We start from the raw sequence: 26,012 nt of genomic DNA, 5'->3' as shown, positions 1-26,012 counted from the left end.
AATTTTGGACGTCAGCAGTGCTGCATCATAGCCCTGAAAGATCATTCTGAATAAAAAAGAGAAAAATTGTTACCTCAATGAAGTCGCCGGATAACGCATACATATCTGCTCTTAAAATAATGTTTTCAGGCACAGCAATGTGCAATGCTGGCAGATAGATTTGTCATTTATGAAAGGAAGCAACTGATTTTTCTTTTGCAACAATCGCGATGATCATGGATGGGAGAAATTAGTAAATTCTTTAAATTGAAATGAATGGTTGTTAAAAGTTACTTTTTATGAGAAAGATTATTATTACGAGATTTTTAAAACATTTACATGGGACTTGAGATGACATTACTACATATGCGCGAGGCTGCTTTTTACCTTATACAATAATACTCAGGCTCCGACATCGCTGCACCGCGACCGGCCATCCGACACGATACAGCAGACCAGACCAGAGCAGACTGCAGACTAGCAACAACTTACTGCTACAGCTACACGGTTCCTACTACTGTCAACACTGCTCTCTGGTCATAGATTCTCTTATACCTTGCATATCGCAGGCAGCGCATGAGCAGTACATTGAAATTACATCTGCTCGGACCTTGTAACGCCGGAAATGCATATACTCCTATTTCCATCTATTGTACTGTAAATTTTTTCCTTATTTTGTTACCTGAATATATGACATTTCTGTGCCTTTATATATTGTAATTGTTTTACTATTTGTATATATATATATATATATATATATATATATATTTATGCCGATGTATTTGTTTCGTAAATGTTATTTGTATTTTTACGCTGGGTCTTGCCTAGGCAAAACTGCTATCGAACGATTACATCGATAGGTCGTGTGAAGAATCAAAGTGTGTAGGATCTTTGGTAGTGTTAACTCTGCCGCGTGGAGCGCGGGCAGAGCAAAGGGAGAGTCTGGCTGGAGTAGTGCAGTGGAGCAGGTGTGTTGTGTGACGCTCCCGCGAGTTGCCGCGCTTTCGGGGTTTGGCAGCATGTAATTGCGCTCGACTTGCGATGATAGTTTCTGACATGGTGTCGCGGACGGGAAGCATTAGCTGGCGCACATCAAGAGCCCGTTTCGTCTGGTGACCGTGTCGAGAAGAAGGCGCGCCAACATCCAGCTTCTGCAACAGCGACGGCCGACAATGAGTGACTGTCGCCACCTCCTCGATCGACGACTTCAAACCTTCAATCAACCAACAAGGAAGACTAAAAGCACGTAAAGTTTCAGAACTGTATGGCAGACCTCAGCTTTTCAAACTGTTCCATTTGCCTCGCAAAATTACAGCAACTTAGCATGAACTTTTGGTGCTCATTGTCCCAATTGCATTACCAAGCAGGGTCCCTTCCTTTTCCGGAATGAACCCGAGTGTCGTTGAAATTCAAACGCCAGCATCATTCAATTTCACTGCCTTAATTTCAAATTTCAGTTAAAGTATTCATAGCTGGCTACAATATTTAGATTACACAAGCACAAATTAAGAGTGCGAGTTTTGTTACCATATTTTAGCTTACCTGTGACTGCAGCTCAGCTTGGTACGTACAAAATTTTACTATTGTTAATTGTTCAGAATCATTTAATTCAAGTTCAAAGTTAAATCTCTTATTTCTAAATTGCGCAGAGTCAAGTTGCTTTGAAATGATTGTTGAGGTAGTCCAAGACTAACCGTATTTTACTGAATTTCGATGTGCTTAAGAAAGAAAGCTTCTTATTAATTTCAGTCACTAAATTAACTTTCAGTTTTCTGGTTTTATTAATTCTTTTGCTAAATTAAGTCAGAGTGCAGCGAAAGTTATTACTTCTGACAAACTTTCAGTTTTCACACTACACGTGTCAACCTTCAGTTGCCACGCTTCTAGTGCTAATTATATGTGTCATTACGTTTCTTTTTCAGTTACATTAGTAACTGTCCTTAGGACTGGCGACTGTAATTTCCGCCTAATCTCAAATATCTTATTACCGCTAGTTAATTGTTAACGTAACGGCCGCACATTTACTTTCTTCATTAACTTTACCCCTTTCCAAAATTAATTTCCACCAGTTTCATTTGCATTTTTCCTTTCATTTAGATGTAACCCTTTCCTCCCTCTTTACCGACAGATTAACTTCGGTGACGATTGCTTTTCACAAATTTCCATTAGGTACACGCGGTTTAATTTTTCACTGTCATTAAGGTCGATAAGCTAGGGGGAGGTTACACGTGGCGACCGTGACAGGACAATCTTCAGATTTGAAGTTGTTCTGGACACGAATTTTGCATTGTGCAAATCTCATAACAAAGTACTGGTTACGAATTGTCGATACGTCGGCGAGAATATTAGTGTGAGGAATCCTAATTAGATTTGAGATTTGGCATTTATATTGAAAAATATTAAAATGAGTGAAGGCAACAATTGCCAAAATTTGGTAGACTTGGATACGGAACAATCGGTCGAACAGTGGGAAACGCGCACCACGGTACCCATTGTTCAGGGGCAGGCGGCTAGCATGAAAGACGCGACCGCCGAAACGCAACAAAGAGCAGAAATGGAATTCCAAACTTTAGAAATTGTTTCGGAATCGGAAGTGAAAATCAAATCTCAATCCCTTGATGACGAATACGGGGGGACAATTAAAGAGGAAGCCGCTGTGGAAGTAAAACCGGTAGTTTCCGGGAATTTAACTGATTTATTGAATGTTTTGATTAACGAAATCAAGAGTCAATCGGCAGAAATTAAAGCTCTGTCTGCCAAGCAAGACGATCAGGCTGCCAAGCAAGAAGATCAGGCTGCCAAGCAAGAAGCTCAGGCTGCCAAGCAAGAAGCTCAGGCTGCCAAGTAAGAAGCTCAGGCTGCCAAGCAAGCAGCTCAGGCTGCCAAGCAAGTAGCTCAGTCTGAAAAAATTGAACGAATGCTAGACAATCAGAACAAAGCTATTAATGTTGTTAACAACAATATTGAAGTTGTTAACACAAAAGTTGATAAAATCAAAGACGATATTGTCGTGATTAATACCGAAATCGGTAATCTTAAACAGGAAATGATAGGCGTTCAGGCGGAAATTGCGAGCATAAATACTCGTTTTGATTCCGAAATTAGCAGAATCGGGAAAAGTGTAGGAGACGCAGTTGCTCCGATCATCGAGAATAAGGTGACGGAACAAATTCAATTAGTGAGAAAAGAGGACCAACAGAAGGTGGAAACTTTAAAGGCTTTAGTATCCGAAGTAGATACCAAAGTGACGAAGCAGGCTAATACCTGCGAAGAGAAAAAGAGGGAAGTGGAAACGCTTGCGACAACCACTTGCCAAGTGATTACGAGAGTGTCGGAATTAGAAAAGAAACTTGAAGAAAAACAGAGCTATGTGCCAATCTGTGCACATAGTTCGGAATTGGTGACGAAAGAGGAGCGGTTCGACCCCTTGAAAAAAGGCGGTATACACGCGACGGATTTCATTAAAAATTGTGAAAGAGTTTTACCCAGATCATGGACTAATGAGAGAAAAATTAATGCGGTTATTGATGTGTTGGCTGGTGATGCCAAGCGTTGGGGCTTAAACCTCAACATTACGATCCTGACTTTTGACGAATTTAAAAATTTGTTTCTGGCTGAATACTGGTCAGAGCATAAACAGCAAAGTGTCTGGCGCGAATTTGTCGTATCGAGGCTTTTCGATGCGAATTCGCGCGGCTCGATGAAGGAGTTTTGTGAGGGCTGGATCCGCAAGTTGGAATATTTGCGTCATCGCCGCACGGAATCCCAAATAGTCTGGGAACTCTACAAGAAGCTTCCAGATGATACAAAACGCTACGTAGGAAGCAATTACAGGACAATCAATGATTTCGTGGAAAGAGTTGAGGACGAGGACAATTGGCGCAATAATCGCGATACTGGTAGAGGCCGTGGTAACAACAACGGGTACCACAGCAACCACAACAATGATAACTATGGGAATAATGCATACCGCAATCTTGGCAGCAATAACAATAATGGTTCGTGCCGTAATGACAATCGGTACAATGCAAATAATAACAGGAATGACGGAAACCAGTACCATACTAGCGTGATACGGACTTCACAGAATAGTAATAACGCCAGAGGGTGTGACCAGCCGCCTCAGCAGCATCCAGGGAGCGTATCTGCTGGGACGAGACAGGGAAACCATTAGCCGCGCCGGTGAGGGGCCGACCGGGCGTGGAGAAATTTTGGCGGCCCAATAACAGGAGAAAACCCAGGTGTCGTCGTTATGAAAATTCCGTATGGAATAATCAACGCCGGGAGAGTGTGCCAGTGTTAGGAGAAAGGAGTGCGCCCACAAGTAGTAGATCAGCTGTAGACACGGCAGTAGAAAATACATTCACTGTCAGTGAGAACAATTTAAGCAGTGTTCCGGAAATCGATTATAAAGTGGCAGCTGTAACACCCACAGTGGAACTGGAGATTGAGTTTAAGAATGATTCGCAAGTGTTGAAAGAAGATCAGATGTCGGATAAAATGTCCGTCATCGAGCGAGGGGATGCAGAGAGGGATGAGGTCTGGTTAAGGCAGTTCGGTCGCTTATACGACGAACTAAGAGATTATAGGGGCCTGTACGGGAGAAGTGTTCATGGGGAGCGCGGGCAGGATTTGCCGCGTCTCGTCCCGCAGGAAGATAGTGATTGTGAAGTGATAGAAAGTTCTGGCCCTAACCGGCAGACTTTACTAGAAATAGTTGATGGTAAGGGGGAGCACGAGCAAGATGCGTCGTGTTTCGTCCCGCAGGAGTTGAATGTTGAAGTAGTAACGGAAAGTTCTGGCCCTAACCGGCAGACTTTACCGAAAGTTGTAGTGGTAGAAGTAGCCGACCCATCCGACGCGAACATCCAGTTTAAACATTGCGAGAGTATTAAGGAGAAAGATTACGAAAATTTCAGTGATAGCCGGAAACGATTGGTAGAAAAGCACGTAGATTACAGCGTGTATGAGGTTAGAGCTGACGTTATACGGCCAGACGGTAGCAGTGTGGGTTGCGCAGATCCAGAGGAAGTTATTTCAGATGCTACTGGGCAAATTCGTCCAGGTAGATTGGCAGATGAGATCAATCTGACCAAAGTGGAATCAACGAAGGTGACAATTAGTGAATTGATAGCAAAGCAACACTCACTAGTTGACGAGTTACAGGAAAAGGTTTCGGTATTGGAGGCGAAGCTACAGACTAAGCCTCAGGACAAACGTGTTGAAATTAAAACTGTATGTGAACAGAGGCTGAAAAAGCCGCCAGATAAGCCGAATTTAGGATCAAAGCCGGATGATTGTTTCTGGAATGACATGGATATAGACGAGGATTTACTGTGGGAAAATAAGGAAACAGTCGAGGACAAGTGTAGACAGATAGTAGTGTCTGTTAATATGCACGAACTACAACTAAATGTGTTGATTGACACCGGTGCAGAATTGAGTGCTGTATCTGGGAAAATATTTGAGTTACTGAAAGACAGACCTGGCATCGTAGTTATGCCAGTAACAGGAGTGAAAATTATCGGTGCTACTGGGAAGGCCAGTAAACCGGTCACAAAACAGATTTTTGTCAACTTCGAGATATGTGGGGCACGATTTGAGCAAGAGTTTGTCGTCGTGCCAGACTTAACTACGGAAGTAATTATTGGGTTAGATTGGCTATTAAAGTACCGTGCAGTGATTAAATGCGAAAGCAAAACTTTGACATGTACGTCCCAAGATGAAACAATAGTAGTTAGTTTTGACGAGGCAGGAGACGGTGTGCGTAGGCAATACCAGCCTATACACATTGTTAACTGGCCGGATGACATTGACGCAGGAATGAATTTGAACTGCTGTAACATGAGGAATCTCAGCATTGACAAAAGTGTAGAAAGTGAATTGGAAGAGATAATCAAATTCCCTCCACGGATCGACATTAGTATTGGTGTGAAAAAAGATCGTTTGCGAGAAGTAATGAAGATTAAAGCTGATGCTCGCATACGTCGTCATGACGCTAAGGCGCGTTTTGCTAAGTTTGCAATCGGAGACTTAGTACTTGTAAAAGCTCATGAGAAATCGAGCGAGATAGACAATGAAATCTCTAAATTTAAGTTTGTTTATAATGGACCATATAAAATCGTTGGTATACCTCACACAAATGCTTATTACTTAGAGTATCCAAGCTCTGGAAAACTATTAGGTATACGGAACATTGTAGACTTGAAATTGTACCGACCTAGGATCGATTAATACCACACAATGGGTAATTTATACAGTATGTAAAATAGAGTGTAAGATTTAACGATTTGCAAGATTGCCATGCTTTTGCCTGACCAAGAGGAGATTAAAGAAGTTGTAATTAATAAGTAATTAATTTTTACTAAATGATTTAAGAGTCATTATAAATCAATTGAAAAATCCAAGCTGCTAGTTTAAGTTTTCAGCTGAGTCACAGTAGATTAAGGAAAGTAAATATGATTTTTTAAATAGCTGTAAGATTTCATAAATATGTGATTTATTAGTCATTGCCGATGTACTTAGACGCTGTTTTAAGTTTCAGGCTAGTACATGCGTGTGATGATGGACAGTGTTGAGTTATCCACTGTGATAGTGTTTATGGACTCCTTGAGATTACTCAGGAGTGAGTTTTCCCGAAAGAATTCAGTGAAGCGGACGTTCTGGAAATGTCGTTACACAGGTGAGTGAGATCAAGCGTGCCGCACAGGCGGGCGCAACAATACTGGCAAGGCGGAGCCGCTGTCGGCTTTTGTGCCGCTGTTGGCTCTTGTGCCGCTGTCGGCATTCATTGTACTTGCGAGTACGGAAGGTGGAGTTGTTTTTTCTTCCCGGACAGCTGATGTGAAAGAATTCTGCTGTTAATATTTATGTTTTTGTCGATCTGCTGTACATTATTTTCTTGTTTAGCGTTAAATAGATTCTCGTGACGAGAATATTAATTATGAAAAGGTTATACAAAATGTGTAGTCTATTTAATTATTTATTTGCGTATTTTGATCTACCTGCTTTTATGACCATGCACTCTAATTAATTTTGCAAATAGTATTCCATTTCTTGTAGTGTTACGAATTTTAATGATTTTGGAATAGCTAAACCATTTTCTATGTATTCTATGAATTTTGATATGTTGTCAACCTGTTTTATTTTGTGCAAGATGACAGAGTGGAATAAGATTAGGAGTGTCTCCACTCAATTATTATGGTCTAAAAATTGATTTATGCTTAATTAGACGAATGCTAAATTTTTTTGATGTTTTGAGCATATGCATTTCCGCTGTTTCTTTTTTGGGACATTTTCTGAGTCTGTTTACGTTACACGAACATCCTCAGACAATGTGGGGCACGTGTAACGCCGGAAATGCATATCCTCCTATTTCCATCTATTGTACTGTAAATTGTTTCCTTATTTTGTTACCTGAATATATGACATTTCTGTGCCTTTATATATTGTAATTGTTTTACTATTTGTATATATATATATATTTATGCATTTATGTCGATGTATTTGTTTCGTAAATATTATTTGTATTTTTACGCTGGGTCTTGCCTAGGGAAAACTGCTATCGAACGATTACATCGATAGGTCGTGTGAAGAATCAAAGTGTGTAGGATCTTTGGTAGTGTTAACTCTGCCGCGTGGAGCGCGGGCAGAGCAAAGGGAGAGTCTGGCTGGAGTAGTGCAGTGGAACAGGTGTGTTGTGTGACGCTCCCGCGAGTTGCCGCGCTTTCGGGGTTTGGCAGCATGTAATTGCGCTCGACTTGCGATGATAGTTTCTGACATGGTGTCGCGGACGGGAAGCATTAGCTGGCGCACATCAAGAGCCCGTTTTGTCTGGTGACCGTGTTGAGAAGAAGGCGCGCCAACATCCAGCTTCTGCAACAGCGACGGCCAACAATGAGTGACTGTCGCCACCTCCTCGATCGACGACTTCAAACCTTCAATCAACCAACAAGGAAGTCTAAAAGCACGTAAAGTTTCAGAACTGTATGGCAGACCTCAGCTTTTCAAACTGTTCCATTTGCCTCGCAAAATTACAGCAACTTAGCATGAGCTTTTGGTGCTCATTGTCCCAATTGCATTACCAAGCAGGGTCCCTTCCTTTTCCGGAATGAACCCGAGTGTCATCGAAATTCAAACGCCAGCATCATTCAATTTCACTGCCTTAATTTCAAATTTCAGTTAAAGTATTCATAGCTGGCTACAATATTTAGATTACACAAGCACAAATTAAGAGTGCGAGTTTTGTTACCATATTTTAGCTTACCTGTGACTGCAGCTCAGCTTGGTACGTACAAAATTTTACTATTGTTAATTGTTCAGAATCATTTAATTCAAGTTCAAAGTTAAATCTCTTATTTCTAAATTGCGCAGAGTCAAGTTGCTTTTGAAATGATTGTTGAGGTAGTCCAAGACTAACCGTATTTTACTGAATTTCGATGTGCTTAAGAAAGAAAGCTTCTTATTAATTTCAGTCACTAAATTAACTTTCAGTTTTCTGGTTTTATTAATTCTTTTGCTAAATTAAGTCAGAGTGCAGCGAAAGTTATTACTTCTGACAAACTTTCAGTTTTCACACTACACGTGTCAACCTTCAGTTGCCACGCTTCTTGTGCTAATTATATGTGTAATTACCTTTCTTTTTCAGTTACAATAGAAATTGTCCTTAGGACTGGCGACCGTAATTTCCCCCTAATCTCAAATATCTAATTACCGCTAGTTAATTGTTAACGTAATGGCCGCACGTTTACTTTCTTCATTAACTTTACCCCTTTCCAAAATTAATTTCCACCAGTTTCATTTGCATTTTTCCTTTCATTTAGATGTAACCCTTTCCTCCCTCTTTACCGACAGATTAACTTCGGTGACGATTGCTTTTCACAAATTTCCATTAGGTACACGCGGTTTAATTTTTCACTGTCATTAAGGTCGATAAGTGAGGTGGAGGTTACAACCTCTTACATAACCCTCCACTGGGGGGGGGGGGGGGGGGGGGGGGGGGAATTTGGCAGCGATGGTGAGTCAATTGGACTTGCCATGAGCAACAAATTTTTCTATAATCTACTTAATTAACTAAGTCTACATTCACAGAGTATATACATATATATAAATGCAGAACAAAAAATGGAATAGAGTGCACATGCTCTGAGTACAGAACATATCAAGAAATGACAAAATGTATACGCAATGAGTACAAAACATAATAACAAATGACATAATGTATACGCAATGAGTACAAAACATATTAACAAATGACATAAAGTGCAAACGCACTGTATATATTTTTTACCATTTTACAAGAACTAGGAAAGGAAAGGGAAGGATTGCATCATGGTTGTAGCACAGTAGGTTGCACGTAGCTGCACTGAAAGTCCATATCTTTCTGCAGAAACACAACACCAAGTGAGACAATCTGAAGTTCTCTTCCCTGAAGTATTAATCAGTGTAGCCAAGATACAGAAATGTCGTATTAATATTCAATGTTATCATTTTGGTAGTACATTAGGTACACCAAAGAGTAGGACCATAATAACATCTCCATCGTTCAAGGTGGTGGACCGCAAGATGTGTCAACACCACATTCTTGTAGAATCCATACTCTTTCACCAACGTAGAATTAGTGCAAAAACCAAATATAGTGCTCCATGATCATGAGGATGGACGGGACAAACGGATATTGCAGTAATTTCTGGTAATTAGGTCAGAAGGTGAAGGACCTTAAGTCTTATGCTAGTCATCATTGAGAATTACACTAGTCTATCAATCAATTTGCGTAATTGTTGGCACTCATTGCCTAGTTACTAAATATTTCTGTACTATGTATAGAGTATTACAGAACATTATACATAAGTCATCTGATGACAGTAAATATTGGCACTCATTGGTCAGTTACAAACCATTTTTTATGCATTATTCAGAAGTGATCATTCAAAACAAGAGTTAATTAATGGCATAGCATTTACATAACTCATCTAATTATAGTAATCATTGGCACTCATTGGCCAGTTAAAACCATTTTTATCCATTGTTCAGAAGTCATCATTCAAAACAGGAGCTAATGAGTGTAGCATCAAGCTACTGGTATTCATATATGATATCATGTGAGTGACATAAGACAAATTTAATATATAAGAAACAGTGGCATTCATTGGCCAGTTACTAAACATATAGCAAGTATTGAATATTACAAAACATTTTTCATCATTCAAGTGACATACGACATATTTAAAATAATTATTGGCACTCATTGGCCAGTTACAATGTGTTCATATCGTTTTATAAAACATTATTCAGTATTATTCAGAAGTCATCATTCAAGTGACATAACAAAAATATTATTTACAGAAATTATTGGCATAGCATTTATGCATTATTACAAAACATCATTCAGTATTACTCAGAACTTCTCATTCAAGTGACATAGGACATATTTAAAATGTAACACACTGTAATTATTACTCAAGGTCTGTGGTCCAATAATACATAGATATAATGGATTCAATACATCTGAGAAATTTGCATTATATTTAGAACTAGAAATATCTCTTAAACTAGTAGCATTATTTGGTTGTATACTGGTAATTGCTGGGACTGGTAAAAAAAAAATTTATAGTGGTAGCAATGCATTGCGTGGGGATCGATAATTAATTGCTGGGGCATGAAAATATTTGCTTTTGACTTATTGCTGGATATAAGGATTAGTAACGTCATTCGTCATGAGTCAGCTGTAGCAAGGTTATGAAACAAGTAGAGTATATGTGATCACATTCATGAATGACACACACAAATGGGTAAAAATATGCAAGTACTTGAACAGGTTTAATGACTAACTGCTTATAGCACATTAATTTCATGAATAGCTTCTCCTGGAAAAAATACAAAATGGATTTTGAGCTAAAAGAAGAAACACATATTATGCTGAAATGTAGTGAACTTCGAATTAACAGGTACTTAATATGTATGTACTCTAGCTGTCCTTTCCAAAACATTCACTCATTATACCATGCGACATAAGACATACTGTCAAAACGAACAGCAACAAACACTTAAATAAGTACATAGCATTTCTTTACTAACAGTAAATATATAAACTTCATCATTATCCTCGTCTGCAATGAAAAACTTCATTATTCATATTACCATAACTTCATTACTATCATCACCTGCAAAGAAAAACTTCATTATTCATATTAGAATATTCTTCATATAATTATTCATCATCATTTATTATTATCTGTAAAAAAGACACTTCATTATTCATATTACCATATACTTCATACAACTATTCATAGTATAGAGTTCCTTATTTCTAGCATATTTCATCACTAAAACTAAGATGTGTGGTTCTGTCTGACAGCCTGCATCAATCGCCTCGTATTCTGAAAGAAAAATAATTAGTTAAGGCTGCTATCATACGATGTGTATAGTATATTCTAGTTAATGCTTGTTAATTCTGATCCATTTACTCTTCATGACATGGTATTGCATTTTCTTTCGTTCATTCCGAAGGTGAAATTCCCATTTCATAGTAATCCACTGTGGTTTGTTTAATTTATTTCTTTTAAACGTTATGGTTTTCTGAAAATGATGAATAAAGATTAATATCTTGCATTTAAATCATATACTCATTAAATAAAAACTTGTTTCTAGTTATATAATTAAGCATACAGCATAGCATGACAGAAAACGTATTGTCAAAAACATGGACAGTTTTCAAGTGCAAAAAAAAAAAAAGTACACAGAGTATCACAATGCAGTAGGAAAAAAAAATGTAAAATAGTCAAGATATTGAGATATCATAAGGAAAAATGTCAAAGTCAACTGGTGTTTGTTACATCTTAAACATTTCATAGTGTATACAGACAAAACAGGAAAAGAATCATACGTACACGAAAAATGGAAAATGTGCACGGTCTGATATATAACGACAAGAAAAGCGACCTGCTAACCTTACCTTGCCAGGCACTTGTCAAGAAAAAATATGATAATCATCAATAAGTAATCACATAGATAGAATTGCATAATTGGCCATAAAATATGTAAGTTTATCTGGATAAACGTGCACGGTCTGATGTGTAACGACAAGAAAAGCGACCTGCTAACCTTACCTTGCCGGGCACTTGCCAGGAAAAAATATGATAATCATCAGTAAGTGTTCATATAAATAGAATTGCATAAGTGGTCATATAAAAATCAGGAAATGGCATTACAGTGTGATAAATCATAAAGTATGTTCATTCAATAAAGGGTTTAATATTGGAGACATGGTGATTGCCCTTGCTTTTTCTGGTTCTCAAAGTTTCGACGTGTACTACTTTGGGGTGAGGAATGCTGCGAATTCGATATGGACCTGCGTATAGAAGCTCAAATTTACTACATCTACTCTTTCCTCTGTTGGATAAATAATGTGTGTGTACTAATATCTTCTGTCCAATGTGAAAGTTACGGCGTGTGCAAACCTGTTTTTGCTGTCTTCTTCGGCGCTCTGCGGCTCATTTGATGTTGTTGAGTGCAATGTCAATTATTTCATGGTGTCGTAGTCGACGAGAGGTAGGAAAGGATACTAATTCTTTAATTTTGTTAGGTGGTTCAACATTATTCAGTATAACAGCCGGAGATGGCATAGTAGATTCATTTGGTATGGAGTTAATTACATCCTGGAATGAGAGTATGTGTGTGTCCCAATCAATATGTTTTTTATGGCAGTATATTCTACATAGTTTACCAATTTCTTTCATTAGACGTTCACAAGGGTTCGAAGAAGCGTGGTACCTGGATATATAGATCGGAGAAATGTTTCTTGCTCGTAACATACGTGTCCATATAGCAGATCGAAACTGTGGTCCATTGTAGGAAATTACTTTCAATACATGCCCTACATGAAATAAAAAATGTTTTACAAATGTATTCGAAATCGACTTAGCAGTAGCTTTGCGTAACGGAGTGAAGGTTACAAATTTTGAAGTGAGTTCAAAGATGTAACAAGAACCTCTATTAGTTCTGGGAATCGGACCAAAAATGTCTACAGCGGCCATGTGTCTCAATTTAACAGGTACAATGGGATGTAACGGAGAAATATGTGAAGTCGTGTCTGACTTAGCTTTCTGGCAGATTTTACATGACGCTAAAACTCGTCGAATACGTTTCTCCATGTTAGCAAAATAAGAGTTCTGTCTCAGTATAAGAAAACTTTTGTGGCTCCGTAATGTGCGTAACTTAAATGAGTATACCAAATTAATTTGTTAACAAGCTCGTCAGGAATAGATAATAAACAGTTGTTGCTGTCAGGGTGAGAGCTGCGAAACAGAATATTATTGCGTACAGTGTAATGGTTTCTGATGGTAACGTTATTCCTATCTTGCCAAAGGTGTTTAATTTCTTTCCATACGTTGTCTTTACTCTGCTCTTGTGCTATATCTCGTAATGACATGGAAATGAAATTTTCAAATGCAGCTAGTTGAATATACATGACGCTAAAATTTACTTGGCAGAAGTTGGTTGCGATGTCTTGCTGATTGTTGCTGAGAGAACGGGATAGTGCGTCTGCTACAATATTTTGTGTACCGGGAATGTGAACAACTGTAAAATTAAATTCCTGTAAATAAAGTTTCCATCTGCTTAATCTGTCGTGTGTAAATTTTGCTGAAAATAAAAACTGTATCGCTCTATGATCTGTGTAAACGGTCGTATGTCTTCCATAAAGAAAATGCCTAAATCTCGTAAATGCCCATACAACACATAATGTTTCAAGTTCTGTAACAGAATAATTGCGTTCAGCAGGTGACAGAATGCGACTCATAAAGGCGATATTTTTAATTACTGTATTACCCTCTTCTTCAATTTCCTAAAAAATGTGTACGCCTAAAGCTGTGTTAGAACTGTCGGTGACAATGGAAAAATTTCTAGTAAGATCTGGATGTGATAAAAGTGGTGCATTCAACAAAGCTTGTTTCAGATTGACAAATTCAGACTGCGCTTGGCTATCCCACGACCAAATAGTGTTTTTACCTGTCAATTGACATAATCTAGGGGTGTCTAAAGCAGAGTAATGAATAAATTTACGGAAAAAGTTAATTAATCCCAGAAAGCTGCGTAATTGTTTCTTCGTCGTAGGAACAGTAATGTCACGTAAAGCTTGAAGTTTTTCCGGGTCAGGCGCAATGCCTTCTGCTGAAATTACATGTCCAAGAATTTTATAAAAGTTTTGCCAAAGTGCGATTTGCTAAGATTAACTGTGAGTCCTTGTGCACGAAAAGTTTGCAACAGTTGTTCAAGAATCAGATTGTGTTCAGACCAGTTAGCTTCTGCAATAAGAATGTCGTTTACATACGTTGAGATTCTGTCTTTAATGCAAAAGTGCGTATCGGATGTCGTCAAAACTAATAACATTTTCGTGAACAAGGTCCTCTGTGTCAAAAGTATTGCTTGCGTCGCTGGAAGATGCAACCTGTACTGTATCTAGTCAAATTCTTTCTGACGTGCAATTATTTGCGGGAGGATGCTGTGGCATTTCAACTATTTGTACTGTTCTGTTATTTCGTCCTGACGTATTACGTTCGGGTTGATATCTACTGTCTGGTTCATTCATGATAATCTATTGCGGATGATTCTGCTGCTGGTAAGACCGACTGTGACGCTGAAAACTGTGCTCATTACTTTTACGTCTGTCATGATAGTCATTGCTATACGGCGCGTTGCGATAGGAGTTGAAATGATGTGTTTTCTGTACGTACTGATTTCCTTGTTAAGGGGCGATACTATTTGATGGAGCCGACGCCATACGTCTAGGCGGCAAAACATTAAAGCTTGGTTGACCTTGCAGACTACATTGTTGGTTAGGTATGCTAACCGGCTGGTTTTGTTGCTGTTGTTGGGAAAAACCTCTATTGTTACCAAAAATGTGGTTGCTGATAATTTTGACGACTGCTCAAAATGTTGTACATACTGATGGTTACAATTACGTCTGTTATTGAAATTACGCCGGTAGTTGTCATTTCGGGAGTGTCTAAAGAAAACTGTCACTTTCGCTAAAACTTGTCGTATCAGGTTTTCTTTACTCATCCTTAATCCTAGATAGATCGATAGTTGAAGAGCTGTTTTGATAGATATAAAGGATAGTAGAAGAGAAGGCAGCAGTGCAGAAAACTAAAGATGTAATAGCACTACTACGGCTCGGGGCCCTGTGCACGCTACGGCACATATTCATCGAAGTGTAATGAATCCCCTGAGGTCTATTACGCGCTACAAAAAAATTTTGGTTTCTGCGTTACAGGCCAAGCTGATGAAAATACAAAAGCAAATTGTCATATCCAGTCCTAGGGGTGAATCTGTGTTCTGTAATTTTTAAATACCTTAAATTTTCTCACGGATAGAAAGTGCTTGTAATCAAAATTATCGTCTCTGTATGTTTGAACAGGTTAAGGATTGTATGCTAATCTGTTTGTCTGTCGCTGTTCGGAATCTACAGGGTGTTTCAAAAATGACCGGTATATTTGAAACGGCAATAAAAACTAAACGAGCAGCGATAGAAATACACAGTTTGTCGCAATATGCTTGGGACAACAGTACATTTTCAGGCGGACAAACTTTCGAAATTACAGTAGTTACAATTTTCAACAACAGATGGCGCTGCAAGTGATGTGAAAGATATAGAAGACAACGCAGTCTGTGGGTGCGCCATTCTGTACGTCGTCTTTCTGCTATAAGCGTGTGCTGTTCACAACGTGCAAGTGTGCTGTAGACAACATGGTTTATTCCTTAGAACAGAGGATTTTTCTGGTGTTGGAATTCCACCGCCTAGAACACAGTGTTGTTGCAACAAGACGAAGTTTTCAACAGAGGTTTAATGTAACCAAAGGACCGAAAAGCGATACAATAAAGGATCTGTTTGAAAAATTTCAACGGACTGGGAACGTGACGGATGAACGTGCTGGAAAGGTAGGGCGACCGCGTACGGCAACCACAGAGGGCAACGCGCAGCTAGTGCAGTAGGTGATCCAACAGCGGCCTCGGGTTTCCGTTCGCCGTGTTGCAGCTGCGGTCCAAATGACGCCAACGTCCACGTATCGTCTCATGCGCCAGAGTTTACACCTCTATCCATACAAAATTCAAATGCGGCAACCCCTCAGCGCCGCTACCATTGCTGCACGAGAGACATTCGCTAACGATATAGTGCACAGGATTGATGTCGGCGATATGCATGTGGGCAGCATTTGGTTTACTGACGAAGCTTATTTTTACCTGGACGGCTTCGTCAATAAACAGAACTGGCACATATGGGGAACCGAAAAGCCCCATGTTGCAGTCCCATCGTCCCTGCATCCTCAAAAAGTACTGGTCTGGGCCGCCATTTCTTCCAAAGGAATCATTGGCCCATTTTTCAGATCTGAAACGATTACTGCATCACGCTATCTGGACATTCTTCGTGAATTTGTGGCGGTACAAACTGCCTTAGACGACACTGCGAACACCTCGTGGTTTATGCAAGTTGGTGCCCGGCCACATCGCACGGCCGACGTCTATAATTTCCTGAATGAATATTTCGATGATCGTGTGATTGCTTTGGGCTATCCGAAACATACAGGAGGTGGCGTGGATTGGCCTCCCTATTCGCCAGACATGAACCCCTGTGACTTCTTTCTGTGCGGACACTTGAAAGACCAGGTGTACCGCCAGAATCCAGAAACAATTGAACAGCTGAAGCAGTACATCTCATCTGCATGTGAAGCCATTCCGCCAGACACGTTGTCAAAGGTTTCGGGTAATTTCATTCAGAGACTACGCCATATTATTGCTACGCATGGTGGATATGTGGAAAATATCGTACTATAGAGTTTCCCAGGCCGCAGCGCCATCTGTTGTTGAAAATTGTAACTACTGTAATTTCGAACGTTTTTCTGCCTGAAAATGTACTGTTGTCCCAAGCATATTGCAACAAACGGTGTATTTCTATCGCTGCTCGTTTAGTTTTTATTGTCGTTTCAAATATAGCGGTCATTTTTGAAACACCCTGTAAGTCACGTAATCTCTGTAAATTACCTAAATTATACTAGCTGTGTGAGTCTGACAAATTTTCGGAGAGTGGCGTATGCTGTGATGTGTTAAAGGCTGAAATATTTTTCATCTCCGTCACTTCTTACTGTAAAGATGACAATTTTCTACGTAACGTATTATTGGACGAACCTATCTCACTGATCGTCTGCTGTAAATTTTGGAATTCGGGTGTTTGATTAAGCGAAACTGGTGACGTATCGTCTGATTTGGTGTCATTATTACTTTCGATAACGTCAATACGACTGGCCAATTCATCATATTTTTCAGTCGGTGCTTTTACCTGATCATCGTTTTTAGTACCACAAGCAATAATTTGCTTTTGTATTTTACGTGTGTTTTTGTTCAATTTTTTAACGTCTGCTTTGATGGCATCGGGATCCTGTATTAATTCCAACTTTTCAAGTCTGTTGGTCATTGTCTGAAAGTCTAATGTGTGTGTGTCTGTTTTTGTTTTAAGATCGGAGATTTCTTCATGCAATTCGGTGTTCAACTGTTTGATTTCGTCCGATAGCAATTTTGTTGTCTACGTATGTTTTTGCTTTCGTAAACAATTTACGCTTATCTTCCTGTCTCTGTGCATTAATTGTTTCCATGACCTGTTCCTTTACTTTATTCTGTTCCTGTATAAATTTACGGTAACGCGTTACACTGTTTTGTAGGTGGTGATTAAAACGTTCGTCAATTTGGCTGTTCTGTTGGTCAAATTTCGTGTCTACTTTCGCATCCAGTGTGCGTGAAAGTTCTGTTGACATTAATTTAAACTCGTCGCGTAACTGTGTTGCGTTTTCGGAACATTGTTTAGCGACTGCACTAATTTCATCTCTAAGTAATTTAGTTGTGGCTGCATGTGTATTACTTAATTCTTGTGCCACAGATCTAATTTCTTCACTACTGTTCCTAGCACAAGCCTTAATTTCCTCACGTAATTGTTCTTTAGTATCATGACATTTCGTGGCAACGGCTGTAATCTGTTCACTAAGTTGTTTGAAATTGTTGTCTTGCTTATCATTCGTCTGTTTGAGACTTTCATTAAGTTGTTTGTAATTGTTGACTTGTTTTTCATTGTTTTCATTAATTTGTAGCAATAATGATACAATTTGATACAAGCCAAATTTAGCGACTCTTTTCTCTGAGCTGTGCGGTGGTGTGTCTACGTTTGTCACGTTTTGTGTAACCATTTGGTCATTATGTGATTCACAAAAAGGTTTGCCCATCGAATGTGCACTGTTGGTCGCTAAATCGTAATCAAATAATTTTGACGTACATTGAGTACATTGTTCACCTTCGTTAGAAACAATTATCTGTTCGTTACGTAAATTTTGCAAATCGGGGGTGTCAAGTTGAGCAGCGTTCATTGTAACGGAGCGAGCCGCGTCATAAATTGTTACATTTACTGTGGATATAATTGCAATTTGTTTGCTCATAATTAGGATCAAATTCAATACTAGTGATCGACAGGCACTGATTATCTGTAATTAGGGGATTATCATTATTACACTGAGTGTCGCAAGTATTATCGGTCAAATTATTCGAGTTGGCTATTTCACTCATTGCACATCGCGATGTACTGTTAACAGTTTTTCGCGGCATTTTTCACAAATCAAAATTAAGCACAAAATGAAACAAAGACGAAGTAAAAATGGAACAAACACAATTACAACAAAGAGCAATAAATTACCGATGATCTGTGAAAGAAAGAGTGACAAATTAGTAAATGCGTTGCGCCAGATGCAAACTACATTTAAGTAAATAAGAGCAGATATATGACTACTTCTCAGAAATTCACAAAGAAATACGATCCTGGCTGGTTGTCGCCAAGTGTAACCTACCCACAAAATAAAATAAATAATATGAATATGATTCTAATTTAGTGTAACCTCAAAACAGAAAATTCATTGACATTTAACCTCCCCACAAAATTCGTTCCCGTTTAATGTAAGTTCAAAACAGAAAAATTCCTAAATCTCTCAACAGTAAAAATTATAATTATGTCGTTCACATTCAATGTAACGTCCCAACAAAAAAAAATTAATTCAGTAACCTGGTAATAATACAATGTAACTAATCTCTCAATTAAATTGTCACTCACTTATAACCTTTCAATAATTGACTGTGAATTTAACCTGGTAAATTTTGGACGTCAGCAGTGCTGCGTCATGGCCCTGAAAGATCATTCTGAATAAAAAAAAAGAAAAATTGTTACCTCAATGAAGTCGCCGGATAACGCATATATATCTGCTCTTAAAATAATGTTTTCTGGCACAGCCCTGTGCAATGCTGGCAGATAGATTTGTCATTTATGAAAGGAAGCAACTGATTTTTCTTTTGCAACAATCGCGATGATCATGGATGGGAGAAATTAGTAAATTCTTTAAATTGAAATGAATGGTTGTTGAAAGTTACTTTTTATGAGAAAGATTATTATTACGAGATTTTTAAAACATTTACATGGGACTTGAGATGACATTACTACATATGCGCGAGGCTGCTTTTTACCTTATACAATAATACTCAGGCTCTGACATCGCTGCACCGCGATCGGCCACCCAACACGACACACCAGACCAGACCAGAGCAGACTGCAAACTAGCAACAACTTACTGCTACAGCTACACAGTTCCTACTACTGTCAACACTGCTCTCTGGTCATAGATTCTCTTATACCTTGCATATCGCAGGCAGCGCATGAGCAATACATCGAAATTACATCTGCTCGGACCTCTTAGAAAGTCTATGTGTGAGCTCCAATTTTTCTAGTTTTACATTCATGGTCTCTGTGCGAGACACACGTAGAAACAAGCAGGATACTTTATTTATTTATTTATTTATTGTTCCGTGGGACCAAATTAAGGAGAAGTCTCCATGGTCATGGAACGAGTCAATACATAAAATTTAAACACGATATTAGAAAGAGATAAAATGAAATATAAAAAAACATATTCAGGCGACAAGTTGTAAGTTTAAATAAAGAAAATCAACAATGTAACACTGGAATTTGCTCAATTTTTTAGCTCTTCCAGGAGCTCCTCGACAGAATAGAAGGAGTGAGCCATGAGGAAACTCTTCAGTTTAGACTTAAAAGAGATTGGGCTACTGCTAAGATTTTTGAGTTCCTGTATTAGCTTATTGAAAATGGATGCAGCAGAATACTGCACTCCTTTATGCACAAGAGTCAAGGAAGTGCATTCCACATGCTGATTTGATTTCTGCCTAGTGTTAACTGAGTGAAAGCTGCTAACTCTTGGGAATAGGCTAATATTGCTAACAACAAACGACATTAAAGAAAATATATACTGTAAGGGCAATGTCAGAATTCCCAGACTATTGAATAGGGGTCGACAAGAGGTTCTCGAACTTACACCTCATATAGCTCGAACAGCCCGTTTTTGAGCCAAAAATACCGTTTTTGAATCAGAAGAATTACCTCAAAAAATAATACCATACGACATAAGCGTATGAAAATATGCGAAGTAGACTACTTTTCGTGTTGAACTGTCACTTATTTCAGATACTGTTCTAATGGTAAATAAAGCAGCATTTAGTTTCTGAACAAGATCCTGGACATGAGCTTCCCACAACAGCTTACTATCTATCCGAACCCTAGGAACTTGTACTGTTCCGTCTCGCTTATAATATGCCCATTCTGTCTAATCAAAATATCGGTTCTTGTTGAATTGTGAGATATAAACTGTAAAAACTGAGTCTTACAGTGATTTAGGATCAAATTATTTTCCACAAGCCATGAACTTATTTCATGAACTACATTATTTGATACTGTTTCAATATTACACACAAGATCCTTCACTACCAAGCTGGAGTCATCAGCAAACACAAATATTTTTGAATCACCTGTAATACTAGAAGGCATATCGTTTATATAAATAAGAAACAGCAGTGGCCCCAGCACCGACCCTTGGAGAACGCCCCACTTAACAGTGCCCCATCCGGACTGAACATCACTACCACTCTCAATATTGCGGAGAATTACCTTCTGCTTTCTGTTCTTAAAGTAAGAGGCGAACCAATTGTAGGCTACTACCCTTACTCCATAATGGTCCAACTTCTGCAGTAATATTTTGTGGTCAACACAGTCAAAAGCCTTCGTTAAATCAAAGAAAACACGTAGCGTTCGCAACCTTTTATTTAATCCGTCCAAAACCTCACCGAGAAAAGAGAATATAGCATTTTGAATTGTTAAACCATTTCTAAAACCAAACTGTACATTTGACAGCAAATTATGTGAATTTAAATGCTCCAGTAACCTTGTATATACAATCTTCTCGATAACTTTAGCAAACACTGATGGCATAGAAATAGGTCTAAAATTGTCAACATTATCCCTGTCTCCATTTTTATAAAGTGGCTTCACTACCGAGTACTTTAATCGGTCAGGAAACCGACCACTCCTAAAGGAAAAGTTATAGATATGGCTAAGTACTTGGCTAACATACATAGAACAATACTTCAGTATTCTGCTAGATACCCCGTCATATCCATGAGAGTTCTTGGTCTTTAGTGATTTAATTATTAACTCAATCTACGTCTTGTCAGTATCATGGAGGAGCATTTCAGGTAACAGTCTCGGAACACTTTTTTCTAAGGGCGCTATATGATTCCCTGTTGTGACTAGGTTGCTATTTAGTTCACCTGCTATTTTCAGGAAGTGATTATTAAATACTGTACATTTATGCAACTTATCAGTAACACTGACATTCCCACTACGCACTGATTCTATATCCTCGACCTGTCTCTGCAGACCAGCCACTTCCTTTACGACTGACCATATGGTTTTAATTTTATCCTGAGACTTAGCTTTCTATCTGCATACGACATACTTTTTGCCTTCCTAATAACATTTTTAAGCACCTTACAATACTGTTTGTAATGGGCTGCTGCATTTAGATTTTGCCTGTTTCTAACGTTTTGATACAATTGCCACTTTGTTCTACAAGATATTCTTATCCCTCTAGTCAGCCACCCAGGCTGCCTGTTTGTGCTAGTACCCTGTTTTGGACGTTCGAACGGAAAGCAACTTTCAAAGAGCACGAGAAAAGTCTTGAGAAAAGCATTATATTTATCATCTACTGTAGCAGCGCTATAAACATCTTGGCACTCTTGTTCCTTGACAAGGTTTACAAAGGTCTCTACAGCAACTGGATCAGCTTTCCTAAACAGTTGACAACTATATTTAACATGTGCTGCAGCACAAAAATCTTTTAGAGTTAAAATTTGTGCATCATGATCTGAAAGGCCATTCACCTTTTTGCTAACAGAATGCCCTTCTAGTAATGAGGAATGAACAAAAATGGTGTCTATGGTTGTTCTACTGTTCCCTTGCACTATCGTTGGAAAGAATACGGTTTACATAAGATTATATGAATTAAGGAGGTCTACCAGCATCCTTTTCCTTGCACAATCACTTATACAATTAATGTTGAAGTCACCGCATATAACTAACTTTTTGTATTACCTATAAAGTGAACCAAGAACCTCCTCTAGCTTTAGCAAAAATGTTGTGAAGTCGGAGTCTGGGGATCTATAAATAACAACAGTTAGAAGTTTTGCTCCATTAAATTTAACCACACCTGCACAACATTCAAATACCTTTTCAGTGCAGTACTTTGAAACATCAATTGACTCAAATGGGATGCCGTTTTTCAAGTAATGTAGACTCTTCGAATTTTAACAGTAAACCAAACCGTTATGCACAACGCGTCCCTTGTCTCGTTTGCCAGTGGAGTGAAAAGAGCACCTCCCGAACGCTTTCACTCTTAACAAACGAGCCTCTGAAGAATCGCGTTGTTTCTCTTTGAATCCTCCCTATCTCCTCCGTCAGTCTTAAATGGTACGGGTACCAGAATTGACTACACGTACTGAGGATTCTTCTGATGTATAGCAATCTGACAACAGGTATTCTCCAAAATGTTTAATCGGTGTTACTATTTCCACTGATATGACAATTGCCTAATCGTACAATAATGTCTACGTTAAGAATAACATACTGTATTCTGTTTCATAGTATCCCTTTTTCCAGTGAAAAAGCTGTTCTGATATCCCATACACTTTTATTTTGTTCCTTCGGCTACGATTTGGAAGTATGTGGAAAGCCTTCTGGAAGTAAAAGTGGACCGCATCGAACTGCACTTCGTTATCAGTTGTCGTCTGGATCTCGTGGCAAAGAGAACGAGCTAATTTTCGTAAGAGCGTTACTTAAAGAATTTTTGATTCCTATGTATGAGATTTTCGATCTCGAGAGAGGTCATACCTAACACGAGAGCATAAAACGTGTTCAAAAAATGTTGGTAATGACACTAGACGGAGGTGGGGCACTTGAGGAAAAATGTCATTGCCTCACGTCATGTCAGATAGGATGAAACTACAAATGTTATCAGCTCCTAAAAATGAAGTGAAAATGCGGGTTGCGAGGAGTTTAAGTCTCTATTGGAATCTACATTTCCGTTAAAATCATTGCAGCCAAATAACTATCAAACTGACAATTTTTTTTCCTATAGTCTAACAGTTGTAAAACTTAGAACGATGGAAAATACAACGTTTGTCACGAAAAGGGTTTCAGTTTTGTGGTAAAAATTCAGGTGTGTTTACTAGATGAACTGACCACAGCAGTGATAAGTTGTTCGAAATATGTTACGAATGGAAAAGATTACAGAAATTTTTTATTCGAACAGCAGACAAGGAGAAACGAACACATAGTTTTGTGGAAATTATAAATGATCTCATTAGCACTGCTCACGAAGATGTTTCGAGACATTTGAAACACAAGTAGTTGATAATTTCCTATGCCCTCAACGACAAAATCGTGACAGACCTCCATGTTAAGTCCCTTTTAAAATGAAACAAGTTTTAGCCACTCATCAGCTAGGTGTAACTTAAACAAATGATTCAACGTCAACCAGCAAAAGTCAACCTCAATAAAATTTTCAAAACTTTGAGATACATCGTACTTTCTCACTCTTAATGAGTCTCAAGTGGTTCATAATTGCAAGCACTGTGACAGAAGTAGGATTTGCTTATTAGTGATATTGAAAACCTCGTAATAAATCGTACTTCGTTTCCACACCTCAGAAAAAAATTTAGAAAACAGAGACATGCAGAAATAAAACACAAATTAATCTAAACGGGTGTAAAGAAAGAGTTTCACTTGAATGGAAAGGAAATCCCACTGCTCACACGTGCTGAAAACTGACAATAACAGTCAATAACGGTTCAGTGCCAAGGCATGCAGCAATTGACGTGAGTTCCCCAAATCTCAACGTTTTAGGAGAAGAGCACTCTGTTTACCAAACATAGGAGACGTAGATTATGAATGACAAGATTCTGACACTCTGACAACTAAATGTTGCCAGGACAAATCAAAATAAATTCATTATTCGTGATGTTTCATACCTTCCTTTCCCTCATCCGATTCTTTAATTAGTTTTTGGAACCACACGGACTCAAGATAGGGCTGCTTCTGGCCAGAAATTATGACTTTGAAAATATTTAGAGGACCTTGGACGAAATTCGACAAAGACTCTACGTGTCTGGTAGCAATGAAATCCCTGATGATGTTCGCTCTACAACTGCGTTCCTAAAACACCATCTTTCAACACAGGTTATTCTTTTGAATTTTTAGAGTTAACTTGCACAGTTCTGGAGAACAAATATCATTTCGTATACCTGAAGCTGAAAATAATGCTAAAAGAGAAAAGAAACATATACTTTTCGCACTCCAAATATACCTCTTTCAAGATCAACTTCAGTTACATCATAGGGATGTCTTAAAGAAGTGTTGTATCTATCTTGTTCGGATGTACGTACGAGACAGGCTTCTGTCATCAGAGGCGACTGAAGCACCTAACCGCGATTTTCTGTTAATAGATCAACTTAAAATTTATAAAAAGTTATCAGAATTTCTATCTGGAAATGAATAAGGTTACTGCGATAAAAATTTTACAACGACATCCTATACTTAGTTTCTACCCTTATTTGATTAAGATATTCCAGCAGCAGTGTGGGCTATTATAGTGCAGTTATTCTGCAGCAGCAGGAGAAGAAATAAAATACAATGTAGAAGTATAATCTGCGTTAAAGTGAACTTTCCGTGTTATACTAACTTCCAAGTCTCGTCTTTTGTAATTATTTGTAGAGAAACTGTCTTCAAGATATGTTCTATCAGCACAAAATTCCTCAAGGAAGACCTAACAGATTGTATGAAGGATCCCGGTTATAAAATTTGAAATGAAAAATTTCAAAAGACATTCTTGTATACAGAAACAGATATCAAACTTAGCCAAGATTACAGTAATATTTACGCAAAAAGTCCACCTGAAAACTAGTTTATTTTAAAAGTTATTAATAATTATTATCAAATCATTTCCTAGCAAAAAATTACGTTCGATGTATGTTCATTCACTTCATGTTTTGCTCGACACAGCTGGGGAGCTGACTGGATGCGCCAGTAGTAACAGCTGTACTTGCTTATACACAGGATTTGTTCTCACATGTTCGGCGAAGTTGTGAGCTGTATTTTTGCATTTTACTGTGTTTACTAGTATATACTGACTTACTCTAAGTTACGCCTCAAAATTTGGTGCATTTTAGTTGTCTTAACTGACTTTGCACTGTAATAAATGACAGCAGTGCGTCATCTTCGGCACCACTAAGTCGCAATGGAGGCACGTAGTATCAGGCGTCCCCAGGGTACGGTATTAGGTCCTATAATCTTTTCATTGTGTGTCATCAGATTTGTCCTGCTGCAAACACCACATGTACGCTGATGACATCCAGTTGATCTAAACGCAGAACTAGTAAACCTGAAGATGGCTAACGAGAATCTCAGTATCGACAGGTGTGTGCTGTCGGAAGAGGCACAAAATTTAGTGTTAAAGCAGGGCCGGCCAGAAATTCTGCACGCGTGCGGTGCCTCCTGCACATGTGCAACTTCCGGGACACAGTGTGCACGCCGCAGCCGTCAGCGTTCA

The sequence above is a fragment of the Schistocerca piceifrons genome, chromosome X (assembly GCF_021461385.2).
Source record: "Schistocerca piceifrons isolate TAMUIC-IGC-003096 chromosome X, iqSchPice1.1, whole genome shotgun sequence".
Classification (NCBI taxonomy): domain Eukaryota; kingdom Metazoa; phylum Arthropoda; class Insecta; order Orthoptera; family Acrididae; genus Schistocerca; species Schistocerca piceifrons.
The sequence above is the reverse complement of the archived record's forward strand: the minus strand, read 5'-3'. Positions refer to the sequence as shown.